Source organism: Trachemys scripta, chromosome 9 (genome assembly GCF_013100865.1).
Source record: "Trachemys scripta elegans isolate TJP31775 chromosome 9, CAS_Tse_1.0, whole genome shotgun sequence".
Classification (NCBI taxonomy): Eukaryota; Metazoa; Chordata; order Testudines; family Emydidae; genus Trachemys; species Trachemys scripta.
This window is the reverse complement of record NC_048306.1, coordinates 37,690,141-37,709,001: the sequence shown is the minus strand read 5'-3', so window position 1 is coordinate 37,709,001 and position 18,861 is coordinate 37,690,141. Positions and strand designations below refer to the sequence as shown.

Below are 18,861 nucleotides of genomic sequence, written 5' to 3'. Positions count from 1 at the left end.
GCGAAAAGGTTGTCTGCTGTTACTTTCATGGAGGGAGGGGTGAGGCTGTACCCAGAACCACCTGCGACAATGTTTTTTGCCCCATCAGGCACTGGGATCTCAACCCAGAATTCCAATGGGCGGGGGAGACTGCGGGAACTATGGGATAGCTACCCACAGTGCAACGCTCCGGAAATCGATGCTAGCTCCGGTACATGGACGCACATCGCCGAATTAATGTGCTTCGTGTGGCCGCAGACATTCGACTTTATACAATCTGTTTCCCAAATTCGAATTATATAAATTCAGATTAATCCCGTAGTGTAGACATACCCTTTGTCTGTCTTGTCAAATCAGGTTGTAAGCCAGACATGATGCATGAGGGAAGGGAGGGCACACACGGACTGAGCATTCTCAGCATCATCTGCTGAAGCCGCTGCGCTCACTCTGCCCCACCACTATCAGCAGGTACTGGTCATCTCTGTTGTAAGCTCTTCATGGCAGGGCCTCTTTCACACTCTGTGTATGTACAGATCCTAGCACAGTAGGACCCTGATTTCAGTTGGGGTCTCTAGGCAGTGGTGCTGGAACAATTTGTATGGTGGGAGTGCTGAGAACCACTGAACCAAACTGTAAACCCTGTATATGATCGTAAACACTTCAAAACAGAAGGTGCGACAGCACCCCCCTCACCACTAGTTCCAGCTTCTATATCTGTAGGCACTCCTGTAATATAAATAATAGCAATTTTAATTAATTAAAAGACATCTCTCAAAATCCTGACAGTCTTCCTTTTAGCCCCTCATCCCCCAGTTTCCTCTGTCCCCACAGTCTTGTCTCCCGCTGCACTTTTCCTTCTTGCCCCCACATTCCTGTGTTTCCATATGGTCTCCTGCCTTGGCCACAAATGGTGAATAGCAGGTACCTATCTTCTCCGAGGGCCCCTTGGTTTTAAACTCATTGGAAACAAAGGGAGATGGATGGGTGGCCATCTTTACTCTTGCAGCCTCACTTCCACATTCAAATGGTGGCATCTTTGGTGAGGACAGCCTGGCTTCAGCTGAGAATAATGGGAGATGGCTGCCATTTTTAGTAAGGGCAAAAATCTTTAAAATGTTGTAACTTTTTTTGGTATCAATATAAGCAGCTTTAACAAATACACCTAAAACCATGACAGCTGTCAACTATTTAGTGTTCATGGCTGATTTAGAGGATGTAATTATGTCTGCCAACTGGTAACCAGAGGCTAGTGTAGTTGTCACCAAGCAAGAAACTTTACTAGAATAAGGAAAACAGTATTACCCCTAAAGCTATACTTGTCACTCTCCCTCTCTCTCTCTTTAGCTCACTGTAGAGCTTCTGTCTACTACGTTCTCCAGCTCCTCCTTGCCTGGTTTCCTGATACAGATTTAACAAAAAAGTATGCATAACCTTGCTGTTTCTGCTGGAATTTTCTGTCTGCATATCTTACAGATTTGGTGCATAATAGTACCACTGCAGAAGAAATCCTGGAGGTGCTCCAGAAATCAATCAAGCTTTCCTTTTTTTTACAGGAACTTTCAGAAAAACAACAACCTATTCTTACTGTACTTCATAATGACATGCTCAAAAATCTTGTTTCACCTCAAACTCCTTCCTTTACTGAGAAGAACTGTACCTCAGCAAGTGTTTTGTTCAGATTAACTTCCCTGAAAATGTCATGAAATTAGACAAGAGGAAAAAAATAAATAGAAATCCAGGCCTTTTTGAGAGTAAAGATTCAATACAGAAATATTCCTAATCATGATATCAGACTCCAAAATCTAGAACTAGATTTGACTTAATATCAGTGAATGTCAAATTCTTTGACAGAGGAATTTGTAAAGTCTTGGTAAAATGGTTACTGCAGAACTGTCATTGTGCACGCTCCACAGTAGATTATATGACACTCACATAATCATCATTTCCTGGGTTTCCTCTTAATGTGATTCGACACAGATATAAATAAATATTTACAAAAAAACACACTCATAAGCTAATATGAAGCCACATCACTAACTGATTTATACTTCAAGCCTGAGAGAGGTCTACAATGAGTAGGCAGTTTGACACTAACCAGGCAGAGAATAAAAGGGTTGGGTTGGAGGAGAAATGCCATTTCTCATTGGGTTATGCAAAATTAGAGGAAGGAAGGAAGCAGCTAGTTATTTGAGTAGGAGCAAAGTAAGAAGCCACCTAGAGGGATGAAAGTTTCAAAGCTGGAAGAAGTCAGAGAGCCTGATTCTCCTCTCATATTGGTATAAATTTGGAACAAACCTTTTGAAGTCAATGGGTCAGATTCTGATTTCAGTTACACCAATATAAATACTGAATAACTCCACAGATACCAGTGGAGATACTCTGTAATTACACTGATGTAAATGAGATCCAATCTATCCCAATGGTGCTGCATCAGTTTGAATGGATAATCAGGATCAGAGACGGTAACTCCTATATTGTACATTCTACTCAGGTGCTGCAAAAGGTGTTGAGGGAGGGCAAGGAATGGACGGGGTGCAGACTCTACATAATGAATGAGGAGAGTGTGAAACAGAAGCACTTTAGTGCTGAACCAAGAAGAAATAAAGACAAGCCTGGCAAACAATGGGGAGTCAGAACTGAAGATGTCACTTTTAAAACAACCGATGATGGACATCATGATGCTGAGGAGAGGTAACAGCAAAATGACAAGGGATATATGAGTAATGAACATGAACAGTTGCTTTCTGGGAACCTATCATAACGTTGCAGATCCCCAAGAAAAAGTGTTTTGAGTTCAACTGAGGTTTTGGGCAAAGCTTCCCTGGGTGACCTTGTTTTCTCCAGAACAGTTTGCCCATTCCCAGTAAGCAGCAATATTTGGGCTCCAAGACTCTTCAGGAACGAGCTGAAAAGGAAAAATCAGCAGACTGGGCGAGGAGGTCATGAGGGTGGAAAATGGTTGAAACAACTTCCCCTTGCTCCAGGAGGAGTAGGCAACAAGAATAGCCTAAAAATGGGAGGCACTGGGTGGGAAAGGGGCATGGCCAGGGTGGCTGGAAGATGATCTGACTGAATGTATCCCTTCTGCTGTTTCTGCCAGCAGAACTCCTACAGTGTCTGTATCTCAGTCAAGTATTTATACTTATCATCCCAGTAACTAGGTACTGTCCTATCCCACGGGATCATGGCATAAATTAAAACTGCCTCCTTCAGGCCGAAACCCTGAGTTAAATTAAGGGGAAGTTAAAGCAGAGAGCAATTCCCTCACCTCTTTCTGGCTTGGGTAAGCAGTGTTTCCCTACAGCTCCCCTTCCTCCTCAACTGATGCACTGAGAGCTCCCCCTTTGTTTCATTCTCCTTTAACCACTGGTTAAAGTGGCAACACAACATGCCCACCCCGGGGTGTATCTTTTCCTGGGTGTAGAGATCTGGCAGTGGGAGAGAGCTATAACTCACACCTCCACGTGCCAGCACTAGTGAGTCTGGCCTCATATTTCAAAAATTGGGTTAGTCTAATAACTTGCCTAAGTGTTTGGGTCACATTCTGTGCTGATTTAAATCCTGCATGGTCCCAGTGCTTTCAGGCCAGTTGCAGAGAATTTGCAAACTTAAGCTGTAGAGAACCACTGCTGTGGTATGAATTGAAGATATACAACTTACCACCTAGCGAGGAATCAACTCTCTTGCCTGATAGACAGGAAAATCCTTTTGGTGCATTATATCACTGTCTCTCTTTTCCTGTATGCTGCCAGAGCTGGTTTCCTGCAACACAATGGCCAGAACTATGAAATTTCATGATATTTGCTAGGCAAATTGGAACTGCAAATGATGCTGCAGCTGCAGTCCTTGCTTGGCTAGTAAGCCTGAAAGCCACACTGATCCTTCTCAAGTACAGTGAGATATAACCTTTACTTTTTCACTACATCCAATTTCTTTAGATCATTTTTGTCATTCAGAGCATTGGCAATCTTTATGGGTAGGTGAGCACAGAAATGTTCCAGGTTATATTACAAGGAGTATATGAGAGGTGTGACAAGGAAAGGAGGCATTATGAGTATCTCAGAGAGATTACAAGGAAGGCAGATGCAGTATTAGAAGAAGTATTTGAAAGGCAGCATGTGGAACAGATATATAGTATTATAAGGAGATACTGACAGTGTTATTATAAGGAGCAGCGAGTATCAAAGGATGGAAGATATTTGCGACATTTGGGAAGGAAGAAAAATATTATAAGGCATATGAGTGATGCGACAAGGAAAGGAGCAATTTTGTGACATCCCTGATGCTTTTTATCATAACTGCTGTATTTATCACCCATCACAAACAATTCAGGAATGAGCAGATATTTGGGGCTTGGATAATCTGGGGTTGATGAAGCCACATAAAAGGCTATTGGCAATTTAATGATTGTGATTTATGAAGTTACTTACACTGTATGATTGAAAATGTCCTGCCTAAGGAGCCAGTCTTGTGAGGCACTGGGCACCTTAAGTGAAGTCAATAGGGACCTGATTTGCAGAGGCGCTGAGCACCCACAATTGCGATGAAGTAAATGGAACCTGCAGGAGGTCAGCACCTCTTTGCTTGGGAGTTGAAGGCACTAAGCACCTGGCAGGTTCAGGTCTAAAGTGGCACACTAGGGCTGTGACAAATATGTTTAATAAACTTCTGTTACCACCATGAGTATGCACGTGCTTACACATACTCTCCACAGATAGTCTGGAAAGGCACTATACCCCTGCATCTTCTATAGTTAAAATGATAAAAATGTAATGTCTAGCTAAAGGCAATCAGGGAAGCAGTAATTATCACAGCAGGCCTGAAAAATCGAAGCACTACTTTGGCGGGGCAGGGTGATAGGAAGGAGATGCAGCATGTCTTGAATGCAATGCAGTGAGAGAAAGAACTTTCCTTTTTAACTAGAATAGCTTATTCCTCCTTTCTTTAATAACTAGCAAACCCGAACTGCTGCATACTGCATACCTATTTCTGTATATTCTCCAGGCCCTCATCCACAGACACCTTCACTCCTCTGTTATATCCATCCTTAAACCCAGATCTTCAAGCAATCCATCCTCCCTCCTCCTCCTTATTAACAATCTCCTTACACTCCCTCTCCTCAAGTGTTGTCATATGTTTGTTTTATTTTTGGTATGCGCTTTTCAGGGCATGTGTATAAATTTGTGATGCTATATACACTTATCATGATAATACTAATGATGATCATTAATAATTAATGCACGTTTGCATCAGCAAAAACCTGTCTCAGGCTCTTCTTGCAAATGTAAAATGTGCCATGCCTTTTAGATTATAACAGGAAATATATGGTGTGGGCTAAATTATACAATGGTGTAAGTGATGATGGCTGTAATTTGCTCGGAAAAAAACAGTTATGCAGCAAGTGGTAAGGTACTGCAACTTGCACTATTTGGCATTTTGGGGAACTGCAAAACAAGTGGAACTTACATGCCTAGGGGTTTAGGGGAAAAAGATATATGATAAAACTCGACCCCTCAGTGCTGAAGTGACATTCATTTTGCATACTTGCTGATTGCCAAATAGGGGCAAGTTGCACTGCTCTACCCACTTACATAAGAATATAAGAACGGCCATACTGGGTCAGACCAAAGGTCCATCTAGCCAGGTATCCTGTCTCCCAACAGTGGCCAATGCCATATTCCCCAGAGGGAATGAACAGAACAGGTAATCATCAAGTGATCCAGCCCATCACTCATTCCCTGCTTTTGGCAAACAGAGGTTAGGGACACCATCCCTGCACCTATTTTCTTCCTGATTTTCCTCAATACAAAACTTATATCCACAGTTATGTCACCACCAGATTTGGCTGACAGGCTTCCATGGCAGTGGCACCTGTTTACACCAAGGGCCAAATTCTGTCTGAGTTACATTGGCGTAACCCCAAGTCTGAGTAGGGTAGGGTCCCTCCCGCTAGACAGTGACCCAACCACTTCTGAACAAGTGTAGTTATTAGAGGCTAAGATACCAGTCTATGAAGAATGAGTGATGCTGAGGGAAGACGGGAACCAGGAATTGTTTTGCTCATTATAAATAGTTATGTTTATGAAGCGAGAGTCAGAGGTCCACAAAGTGCTATGAGATACCTGGAAATCCTGATCATTACTCAATAATAGTGGTTAGATTGTCTACTTTGTGAGAGTGCCCCTCTTTCTGGAACACAATCTCCTTGAACCTTTTCCTGCCAGCATTGATTGTTTTAAGAGACCATGCATGTCTCCTTCACAGCAGCAGGATGGATGTAGAGAAGTAACTGTGCTAGCCATTGTATGAGACTATCTTAACCAATGCCATACCAGACAACCCACATGTGTCCTAGATCAAAAGTCTTCTGTAGTGTCCTATGCTTACCAAATGTTGCCTCCTGGTGGCTATAAAGAGGAGCCTATCTTGATATGGACTCCACAGGTGTTATTCAGAAGAGATATTGGGGTAATGTCTTAATATTTACCAATTAAAAGATAACTGATTGATAAGGGATGAGTTAGATCATAAGGCTACATACATAGGAAACTCTCATTGATTTCAATGGGTTGAGTAGAGCAACAATGTACCTGAAGTACCTGATCCAGCTCCTTGCCTAGAGGGAAATGCCAGTCAGTAAACATGTGGCTATCCTTGTGAGTTTGTCAGATGTCAAGGCATCTATGTTTTCAAGTTGTTTTAAATGCTGTGCTTCCTGGAATAAAATCAACAACATTGGCTAATAAGCAAAGTGATCTCATGTTGGAAGCACTGCTATTTGGTGGCATTTGATCTTGAGGAAGATGCACTTTTTCAAGATAGACCTTGTCAAGGCTGCTTCCCCACTTTGAACTTTAGGGTACAAATGTGGGGGCCTGCATGAAAACTTCTAAGCTTAACTACCAGCTTAGATCTGGTCCACTGCCACCATTCCCAAAGCTAATTCCCTTCCCTGGGAAGCCTTGAGAAACTCTTCACCAATTCCCTGGTGAATACAGATCCAAACCCCTTGGATCTTAAAACAAGGAGAAATTAACCATCCCCCCTCCTTCCTCCCACCAACTCCTGGTGGATCAAGATCCAACCCCCTTGGATCTAAAAACAAGGAAAAATCAATCAGGTTCTTAAAAAGAAGGCTTTTAATTAAAGAAAAAGGTAAAAATCATCTCTGTAAAATCAGGATGGGAAAATAACTTTACAGGGTAATCAAACTTAAAGAGCTCAGAGGACCCCCCTCTAGCCTTAGGTTCAAAGTACAGCAAACAGAGATAAACACTCTAGTAAAAGGTACATTTACAAGTTGAGAAAACAAAGATAAACTAACATGCCTTGCCTGGCTGTTTACTTACAAGTTTGAAATATGAGAGACTTGTTCAAAAAGATTTGGAGAACCTGGATTGATGTCTGGTCTCTCTCAGTCCCAAGAGCGAACAACTTCCCAAACAAAGAGCACAAACAAAAGCCTTCCCCCCACCAAGATTTGAAAGTATCTTGTCCCCTTATTGGTCCTTTGGGTCAGATGCCAGCCAGGTTACCTGATCTTCTTAACCCTTTGCAGGGAAAAGGATTTTGGAGTCTCTGGCCAGGAGGGATTTTATAGTACTGTACACAGGACAGCTGTTACCCTTCCCTTTATAGTTATGACAGACCCTATAACTGACCAACCTACTGCAATAAATCTGTGTCTTTGGAGTTTTAAGCCCTCTGCCCCCCAACTAATAGAAGTTTTGAAAATTCCTCTCTGAGAATGAACAGCCAGAATCAGGACCAAGAGAACAGTTAGTTAGCAGCTGTTATGCCTTTCCTAGACCTTTTCCCTCAGTTTCCCCCCCTGTGCTTGTTTATCATGAGCCCAAACTATCATGGGTGTCTGTACAATCTGAGTTACTTTTTCTATAGCTGCATCATCTCAGTCTCTTTTCTCTCTAAGCTGAGGTTCGCTACAAGGACTTTGACAGCCTTTATGTTGAACAGAATTTTTAGTCTGGCAATCATGATTAACTCCTCTCCACAGAGAAGTGCTATTTTAATAAGACTGAGTGAACAGTTCTAAGAACATCTTTTTCTTTTCTTTTTTCTTTTTTGAAGACTTTGTACATGTCAGAATTAAGACTCTGTAACTAAAGTTTAGATTCAGCATGGCCAATTCTTTTCTAGACCCTTTACAATATTTCTGAAGGTTTCCAATGACCTAATTTATTTCAGATATGTTTTAGAAGCTATATTCAGGCTGACATAGCAAAATCCATATAATGTCTGCAGTCCTTACCCTCTTTTGACTTATGATTTTTTCTCCCAAAATAAAATGTGAAAAATACTTTATAAAGTAGAAAGAAACCTCCAAGACTCAGGTACTGGACTTGTCTCAAATTTAAACCATAAATATCAAAGTAGCTTGTTGAGGGTCAGGATCATGTATTAAAACATTAACCTGCTGAAAACTATGCTCCATGATATTTATATGAAAAAAGCCATATAATAATACTTTTTGCCCTCTCAAACAATGTTCTCAAAGAGCTTTACAAATATTAATGTGTTAAATCTTGCAAATCAGCCTCTCCACATCCAACCCCACTTTTCGTTTAGTACATAAGCTTTAACCCCATTTTACAGATGAAGGAAATAAAACAGAGAAGTCCAAATGACTTCCTGAATATCCCACAATAAGTCTGAGGAAGATCAGGGAATAGAACTCAAGAATTCCCTCGCTATTTCGTAGTGAGCTATAGGAAAACCAAACAGCCTCAATGTGGCACCTTGAAAGTGTGGGTTGGAATCCAGGTGTCAGATTCTAGGAACCCATAATGGGTTATTCCAATGTCAGTTGCTTCAGAGAAGGGACAGCTAAGCTTGCAAAGGAAGCCAGATCTGATGATTATGTTCTGTTACTGTTCTCTGAATTACCAAGAAAGCCAGACCTCTTTTGCTCACAGGAGTCCCCACCCAGCTCTTACTCACAGCAACTATGGAATGGAATCTCCATCCTTAGCGGTTTTTAAGGCCCGGCTTGACAAAGCCCTGGCTGGGATCATTAAGTTGGTGTTGGTCCTGCTTTGAGCAGGGGATTGGACTAGATGACCTGCTGAGGTCTCTTCCAACCCTGAACTTCTATGATTCTATGAACTAGATACTTAACCAAAATTTTGAGAATAAGCTACTCCCTATATTACATCCATCTGGGACCCTAACAGTTTCTTAAGAGCTAAGAGCTAGACAGGACGGAGGATGAGTTTAAGGAAGAAATAAGCATGAGGAAGAAAATAAAACCACTGTAGGATTACTGCATTTCAAATCTTTGTTGTGTATTCTGATGTTATACCAAAGGTTTTGAAAGAAGGGATAGAGTTTAGTGAAAAATCTAGAAGTGCCATATAACGCCTTAACTTTATCAATAGTCTTCTAGGGCTTTTGTTAGTTGGTTTTACAGGAAACTTTGTAGAAAGTTAATTGAAGAAGATACAGGTGAATTGCATGCCTGAAGACAGTTTCCTTTTGTCATGGCATTAAACTTTGTTCCAATGCACATGTAGAGTCACAGCTCAAACTAGCCCTGTTGAAGCATATAATAAAAAGATCAATAATCAGCAATGGCCTCTCATCTTTCCAAAAAAATCTTAGATGCTGGGGGGAAAAAAGCAGCAATGGGGATGGGCTTCTCCGACCAGAATCTACAGCTAGATGCTGTATGGGCTGATATCCTTACAGACACTCACCTTCTAAAAGAGGGAGGGAGATTTCTGGTTCCTGTTTTATCCTGAGAAATTACATTCCTGCATGAACAGTGTAAGATAATCACATTGGAACTGGATCAGTGAAGAAGTGTGAAAAATGTGCCAGCATTCAAGCATCTATTTGAGAACATGCATTTACCAGTCTTGGGAGTGAGAGAATAAGAAAGTATATAATTCAACATTTCCTTTTGATCTGTAAACTACTTTTTTCTTCAGAGTTAATTTGCTTAAAAAATGCACAAAGGGGGAGGGCAAGGAAAAAAGTAAATGTGCTAAAATGTTTGACAGAAATTCAAATGTTTGCGAGGAAGTGTGTTTGTTATTCCATGCAGACAGAGCATCAGTATTTGCTCTGCTTAGTTGGGTGCATTAATTCAATGCCAAAAAGGATTTTAATACAGTGTTAGATTTGAGACTAAAACTCAAAAACCTGAGCCTCTGTCTCAGTAAGGAAATCTGCTCCAGTCGAGAGGCAGCACTGTAGTTACGCTGTGAAAACTGCTAATGTTGATGCTATGCAGTGGAGCAAAGCAGGCTTACATTGGTGCGGCTGAATCCAGTAAATCACTGGGGTGTTACTTTGGTGTAACCACAGCACCGTAGTCACACTAGTGTGTATTTCCTTAATGTAGACAGGGCCTGAGGAAATGTACAGGCTCTTTCTGCACCTTACCTCCCTACCTCATCACACGCATGCATTGTGAAACAATCTTTAATTACATAGTCGCTTAACACTAGGCAGTTATGTGACATTTTTTAGTGATGATGAAGAGATAGGTGTTGCCTGAAGCAACGAGGTTAATTACATTTATTTGGGTTAGATTGTCCCTAAAGGGATAGTAAATGCTTTTACAGGACTGCCCAGGCCCTTCCCAGGAGCACTGTTGGTGGCTGCATGCCACTCAACTGCTACTTACTGGGATTAACATCAAGGGAGGAATCAAATGCCTAGCCTCATATCCTTGGTGAGGTGGGTCACACCTCAGCTGTCAGTCAGTTGGGAAGAGAGTGTCTGGGCTGTGCAGCCTGAAGGGAGGCAGGCTTTTGGGAGGCATCTAGCTGTTATCAGCCAAGATGACAGAGAGGGAGCCCTGCCGTCAAACTGAAAAAATTATAATTAACTATTTGTATTACATTAGCATGTAAATGCCCCAAGAAGGGACCAGTGTATCAGAAACTGTACACACTACACACACACACATATAATGGAAAAACAGTTCTTTGTCCAAAGAGCTAGCAGTGTAGATAGCCCTCCTTTTCCTCATGCCCAAGGTATATTTGCATATTTTGTTTCTATGTCAAAGTCAAGAGATATGGCCTGCCACCTACTGACACCTTGGGCTGCAGAAACTCCATGACTCCGGCAGAGAGGCGAGAACCTGGGATATTACACAGAACCTCTTGCAGTGGAAGTAGGGGAATTAATGTCTAGACTGCCAGCAGCTCCATTCCTCCCAACAGTGGAGCAAGCTCCTTCCTCTCCTAACCCATCAGCAATGGGGAGGAATGGATCACTCCTGACCATCTCAGGAACACAAGACATAGTTTACATAGTGTGTTGGGGATCGTACGCCCCATACCACTGCATAACCTGGATTCAGGACTTAGCCCATTGTTTGTACAGACAAGTTAGTAAAGTCAAAAAGTATGTTGAGATACATGTGAGCTAGAGGTGCTATAGAAAATAAAGATCACAATCATTGCTAAATTCATCATATTATTAGTCAAATTAAATACACATAATTTAAAAAAATAAACATGCTCGTATCATATTCATTGCTTACCTTTGTAATGGAGCTCCAATCACTCACCTCCACGCACCTAATGTGTATAGCATAGAAACAAGCATTCTAATGGCAAAACCAGTGCTAACATGTCCCTAGTGAACCACTCTTGGGACAGGAATCATAGGAATGGGATGTTGGATGGCAGAATCAGGGACCGCCCCACAGAAACACAGGGACCATTGTCCTAGCTCCTAATCTCTGCCCTGCAATACCTCCTTGGTAACCTGTGTTGCAGAGGATTCATGGACTGTAAATTGAACAGCTGCTATGACATCAAGGAATTGTGGTGCAAATATATTGTACTCCATGGTTCTTCTTTTTCCACTATGGATATGTGTGAACTGAATCCCTTATCCCAACACCTCTAAACTTTGTGGAAGGGGTGTTTTGAATGAAAAACCCAGATTCTAGCTATGCAAAGGACCATTCTCTTTATAACAGGCTAAAGTAAAACCATCAAACCACACTGAAGTTTGGAGTCTTAAAGTCTGGATCCAAATTCTGTGACTTGGTCCAATTTCTATGTGGCACCTGTTTATCTTGGAAGATGATGGTGTAAGAACCAAAGCGGTTCAGTTATTGTGTGTCACACTGCAGCATTGTGAGTGGCTAAAAAAAATCCAATTCTTGAGTGACAGTCCTTGCCACAGAGAATGAAACCAGCACACTACTAGCGCTTGTGGCCTGCTGTGCTTTCCTCTTTTCTTTCCTCTGTCATCCACTTCTCTTCAGCCTCTTTGACTCCCTGGTGCAACACAGCTCTCCAATGTAGACTGTTACTTGCCTCATCCTCCCAGCTTGCAGTGTCAATGCTGGACATTTTCAAGTCCCTCCTGCAAACGTCCTTGAACCTGAGCTTAAGTTGGCCCAGTGATCTTGGAGCATTGGCAAGTTCTCCATACAGGAGATCCTTTGGCATGCATCTGTCATTCCTCTGGTGCAGATGACTAAGGCAAGGAGATGTCTGTTTGAGAATAGTGATTACACTTGGTAATTTCACTTTTTCCAAGTACTTCTGTGTCAGGAACTTTGGTTTCCCACTTGTAAATTAAAAAAAAAAATTGTTCCCCACTGTGATAAATTAGACCAAATTGCTGATGAATATAAAGAATTAACATTAACTTATTTTCCTAATGCTTTGCCTCATTTACAAATGTTGTAAAAGCCCATTAGGTACATTAAAAAAAAAGTACGTCAAGTAAAAATTAAACCCTCTACAGGAAACAAAGTAAAATATTTAATAATATAATGAAGACTCATTAATGTAATGTTCATTTTTTAAGATTAAAAATTCACAAGGATTGTCACAGCTCGTCTTACCAGATAAGGTTTTTTGTAATAGTTATTTGTGCTGTATTTTCATAAATGTTTACAGCTATATTTTCATTCCCCCCCTTTTTTGCTTTATTAAATACATTTCAAATTTGCTCACCCTTCAGAAATATTTTTGCCATATGTGGATGATTGTCATTTTACAATCTGTCCTGTGCACGGGGCAGCACATAGCTGCACTGTCTCATCTGCAAGCCGGGAAACAAATGGTGACGCGGATTGTTATAAGCTGCCTCCAAGTATCCTGCTACACCAGCCGTATATCTGGCAGAGCGTACCTCCCCCAGCGCACCAATTGGCATGTTGTGGGGGTGGAGGAGCAGAGTCAACTCTCCACCCTTCCCTGCCCTTTCCCCATTCAAATGCTTGGTGGTGAAGAAGATAGCAGCTCCAAAGAGGCTGTCTCCCCTCTATGCTGCTACACATAGTATAAGTGGATGGTGCAGTGGAATAAGAGGGTGCCTTACATCTTCTAACTTACCTCATGAGTGCACAGAACAGGCTACAGGCTCATCTAGTAAATTCTGTAAAAATACAAACCTCTGGATATGTTTAAACCATTGTGCATACAATCTATTTCTGACAGTCGTACAATTCCTCTGTCAGTGGCCTGTCTTTGTCCAGTGTCCTAGAAATGGCTCAGAGAATTTAAGGAATAATATGATAACCCATTGCAATTCATGTCAGATCTCATTAGATCTTGCAATCTTAACAGCATTGAGCTCGGTCAGCACTTGACTACGAGGCCTCCATGGGAAACCAAGGTGGCATTCATCATTCTGAATCCATACAGAATTATTTCCACAATATGTGTCTGAGTGAGCACGGTGCTGAGTCTTTCAAATGAAAGTATGGCCCATGAATTTCCATAGTTCTTAAAGATTCTGTTTAGCTGGCAACCTACGGCCCGCCGGCTGCACGTGACCCGTCAGGGTAATCCGCTGGCAGGCCGCAAGACAGTTTGTTTATATTGACCGTCCACGGCACAGCTGCCCGAAGCTCCCAGTGGCCGCAGTTCACCGTTCCTGCCCAATGGGAGCTGTGGGAAGCAGCAGCCAGTCCGCACCACTTCCTGTGAAGGAAGAGAAATTCCAAAATAGGTTATTACTAGATCTAGGTGAAATTTTTCAGATAAAACTTTTTTTCACTGAAAAATGCATATTTGGGTCAACCGAAACATTTAGTGAATTTGTGTTGAATTCACTGAATTGTTTCAGTTGAAAAAAACAAAAGAAAGAAAGAAAGAAAAGTCCCCCAAAATCAGAATGTTTAATTTCAACATTTTCTAAAGGAAATGTGATTTTCATTGAAAACTTCCTTACATTCAGAATTTAATTGTATTTTATTTTAAAAAGGTTAAAACCCTAGAAAACAAAATGAAATGTTTCAAGTTGGGTCAAATTAAACTTTTGGTTGACCCAGAACTAATTTTTTTTCCCAACTTTTTCATTATGGCAAAAAAAAAAAAAAGAATTAAAATGTGTTGTTTTGGATCTACCTACAATGAAAATGTTTTGAGTTTTTGGTTCAGCAACTGAACCAATAATTGGTTATTTGCACAACTCTAGTAATTACTAGAGATGTGTGAAATTGGTGAAGATATTGGTTGGTGGAAATAAGTGAAAAATATTCCACCAATTTGTTTTGTGATTTTGCACTACCCAACCCTTCCTAGTAGAAACAAAGTCAGAAGAATGAACATTTCTTGTAGTGAAACATAGACAAATACAAAAGTCATCTTTTATGGAAAAATTTCACACAGAGCCGTAATAGGAATTTTGAAGAAAATCTGCAGGCATGAGTAAGAACTGGTGACTACAGGTCACATGATTTATAGGAATGGGCACAGCAGCTGGGAGCCAAGACTTCCTGAATGCTATTCCCATCTTCACCACTGCCTAGCCTTAATAATGTATTGAACATATGTAGCACTTTTCAACCTTTGTTAAGGTCCCATTCAGCAAAGTATCATCAGAACAGGGATCGAAGTATCGTGAGACCCAGATCTCCTGAATTCCAAACCATACCTAATACTCTCAGGACTCGAATACAAGGTGGGCGGGTGTTAATCTGCAGTTTTTTGCTGCATGTCAGATAAAATGCATTATGCCAACCGCAGTGATCATTTGCACACTGTCAATGCGCATCATTGTGTAGACAGAGTGGCAGGTTGAAGCCAACTGAGGGCATGGGGTACATGGAGGGTATCCCTTACTCCTTTGCCTCACTGCTGAGCAATGTGCATTTTAGGATTTTTCTCTCTGTGCATTGTGGGACACATATAGTTACAGATATCCCATTATTCTTCTGCCTTCACATCATACTTCCTTTCTGAGCAGGATTTTCAAATTGCTGTCAGGCAGCCTGAAGTCAACAATGCTCCATGCCAATATGCTGGCCAACTGAAATGTGCAGAGGCTCTTGAGCTGTATTTCAGCACTCAAAGCTGGATTAATTTGGCTTGGAGTTTGTCAGCTGAACCACTGAGCAGATGATGTGGCAGCAGCAGCAGCTTCTCCAACAGCAGGAGGTACTTCAGTGGCTGTGGAAATGGGGCACAACAAAGAAGAAGAGGTACACACTGAGTAATTGATACTAGAGGACTGGTTTCTGGAGCAGCTTCACAACATGCACCACTCTTTCTGGGCTTGGGAAACCATTATGGATTAGTGGGAAAGGATTGTTCTGCAGACCTGAGAGGACCATGCAGTGATGAGAGAATTTCAGGGTGAGGAAGGCAACCTTTCTGGAGATATATGCTGAACTAACTTCAGAGCTACAGCAGCAACATGCCAACATAAGTGCTCTATACCTATGGACAAGCAGGTCGCAAGTGCCATCTGGAAGGGGGTTATCCCCAAATGCTATCGGTCTGCAGTGAAACAATTTGGCATGGGCGGATTGACCACTGGGGCCATTGTCATGCAGGTGTGTGATGCCACGGAAAAGGTACTTTTGCACTGAGTTATAAAGCTTGGTAATGCTCAGGAGGCTTTGATAGATTTAACACATGGCATTCCCAAACTATATTGGGGCAATTGATGGTTTTTATGTGCCTATTATGCTCCATCCCCCTTCAGAGCTCAGAATTCATAAACAGAAAGGGGTATTTCTCCACAGTGTGCCTGGGGCTTGTAGACCACAGTGGCAGGTTTATGGACATAAATGTAGAGTGGCCTGGAAGGGTCCATGATGTTAGGTTTTCTTAGAACTCTTCTCTATTTAAAATAATGGAGAAAGGACTGTTTGTCCCCAGGAACATTATGCACATTAATGGTGTTGACATTACTCCAGTTATTTTGGGGGACCGGCTTACCCTCTGCATCCCTGTAAATGAAGCTATTCACAGGCCACTAGGACAGAAGGAAGGAACTGTTTAACTATTGTTTGTGTAGTTGCAGATTGACAGTGGAGTGTGAACATTGCACTGTTTGAAAGGGAGCTGGTGCTATATGTGAAATAGGTTGGAAGCAGCAGAAAAAAACATTCCCAAAGATTATAGCAGCATGTTGTACTTTACCCAATATTTGTGAGAGTAAGGGAAAAAACCATTTGCGATGGGTGGGACTTGCTCAGCAGTTTGAACAGCCAGCAAGGTCCAATATAAAATGCAAATATCTGGGGCAATACTGTCAGGTATGTATTGGTCTTACTTTGTGTCTGAGGTCTGAAATTGTGCTGCTGTAAATCCAGCTATTATACACACAGGGTTGGTGGTAGAACTGCTGTGGATTAACCCTCACTCCCCATGTAGACAAGCCCTAGCTGGCTTGCCACTTAATCATCTGTCTCAGTTTCTCCTTTTGTAACTTTGGGATAATATCTATATGTATAGTAAGTACATATGTATGTATATGTATACCTATATGTCTATGTATAATACCTAAATGTAGCTGCCGATATGTAGCTATATATATTCTGAGTCCAATTCTCCTCTCACTTACAGTGCATAAATAAATAATACAACTTTTGTAAATCACAGGAAAATTTGGGCCCTGAAGGCCTGAATAAATTTAGATTTTGCCTGTGGCCCTGTAACTTTTGTTTCTAGTCAGTTTTACTTTCAGGTTCCCTTGGGTGGCAAATACTGCAAGGGGAAGGTTTAAATAAAAAAATACACACAAGATTTTTACTGAAATGTTAAAAAAATGCATGAAAACTTTTCTGTTAATATTGGGGTTTTTAACTCCCTCTCCTAGTTTTAAAGAAAACAAAACAAAACTCCCTTATTTTTAGGACTCTTAAAATATCCATGAGGATCCCTTAAATATTTCATAGGAAACTTAGAGATTTCTTATTCTTTTGAATTTGAACCACGGATGAAGACACCCAAACAGCAACTTTAAGAACCCCTTTGAATTCTGGAGAGATGGTAAATAGAGAACATTGGATTTCAGATAGAGCTGGACAAATTTTTCCATTCTCTGGAAATTCCTAAAAAAATATTCAATTAGGGTTGAACCAAAAATGACTTTTTTTTCAAAATTTTTGGCAAATTGAAAAGCCTTTTTTTATTTCAGGTCAAATGAAACATTCATTCAACTAGAAGTACAATGTTTCATTTTCATTTTTAACTGTTTTAACTGTTTTTCATTTAAAAATAATATTAAATGGAACTTTAAAATAAAAATTATTTTGATTTGAAAAATTGTAATGTTTCATTTAGAAAATTTCAAAACAAAATGATTAGTTTTTATTTTAAGGTATTTTTTCTATTGAAACAATTTGACAAAATTGACATGAATCTGTGAAATCTTTCTGGGTTGTTGAATCTGCAGTCCCCCTCTCTTTGCAGTTTTGGTTGAAAATGTTCACCCAGTTTTAATTTTGATCTCCAAATCACTGAGACACCAAAGAGGAGGGGTATTCCTAAGATCCAGAACAGAAGTGACCTCTCTGTTTTCTGGTCCTGGTTTGGATGAGCCTAAAGACTGGATGCCTTTTTGGAAGATATACTTTAGTCAAACACGAGTTATTGGGCTCAGTACGGGGTAACTGAGTGAAATTCTATGGTTTGTGGTATTTAGGAGGCCAGACTAAATGATCACATGGTCCCTTGGCCTTAAAATCTACAAATTTATGTGTTTATTCTTGTGAGATTTCAACTGAAGATGGCAGAAATCTTGCAAGATCATCTGATCTCATGAGAATTCTACCATTTCAAGTTGAAATCTCATGAGAACTGCTCATCAGACTGTTGCATGGATGAAAAACCAAACCTGAGCTATACTTCTTACTTAGCCTAGAAACCACACTGCAAACCATGACCTAATCTAGATCAGAACAACATCCTGGATCCATTTCCAGTTTGAACCTATTGCTTAACTTTGCATTCTACCACTTATTTATTTTTTGCAGTGAATTGAGGTGTACAAAGAGTAATGATTGGGAAGAAGACAGTGCGTAGGAGAGAATGCTGAGAGTGACTGGAGGACTGTCTCATAGTTCCACAAATAAATGTATATGCCATCTGGAGAAGCCCAGTAGCCTATCTGGCATCAATCCTCTTCTCCAGCTTTCAGCCTCAAATATGAGACCATTATATTCTCCTTCAACCTAGACCACACCACCTCAGGCTTTTCTAATTCACAGTGACAATGTAATTTATTCAACCTAGCCTGTACTTCACAAATACACTTGCTGTTAAATTTGGTCTGCTTCATTAGTAGCTTTGCAATTTTATAAACATGAGCTGAAATGAAAAAGGAGAGGCAAAGAGGGCTATTGTTACTGGAATGAGAGTTGAGCGGCACTCACTGTAAATAAATTTTGTAAGCACTGTACAGGTTATAGAAATGCACACAATGTTCTTCTGATGTTTAAACCACAATGTGACTATGGCCATAGAGAAACTGTTCAAAGTCCTTTTCTGATTGCCGGCTGCTTGTTAAGCATTGTGTGTGATGCCACAACTATGGAACAACTTCCAGTAGTATTTGGCTCCAAGGTCATCACCTATTCTAAAAATGCATTGGACCACCATGTAAAATGGGCTTTTTTTTTTTTTTTAAAAGAAAAGGAGCAGGGAGAAT

General features: G+C 40.8%; 1 long non-coding RNA gene across 1 annotated transcript; it reads right to left on the bottom strand.

The window, feature by feature from the left end:
- Positions 1-268: 268 nt before the first annotated feature.
- Positions 269-6,813, bottom strand: LOC117883393. The gene is made up of 3 exons (XR_004647248.1): positions 6,570-6,813; positions 3,640-3,741; positions 269-705 (listed from the first exon to the last, which is right to left on the bottom strand). It is a non-coding gene; the product is annotated as an uncharacterized LOC117883393 (long non-coding RNA).
- Between the last annotated feature and the right edge of the window lie 12,048 nt (positions 6,814-18,861).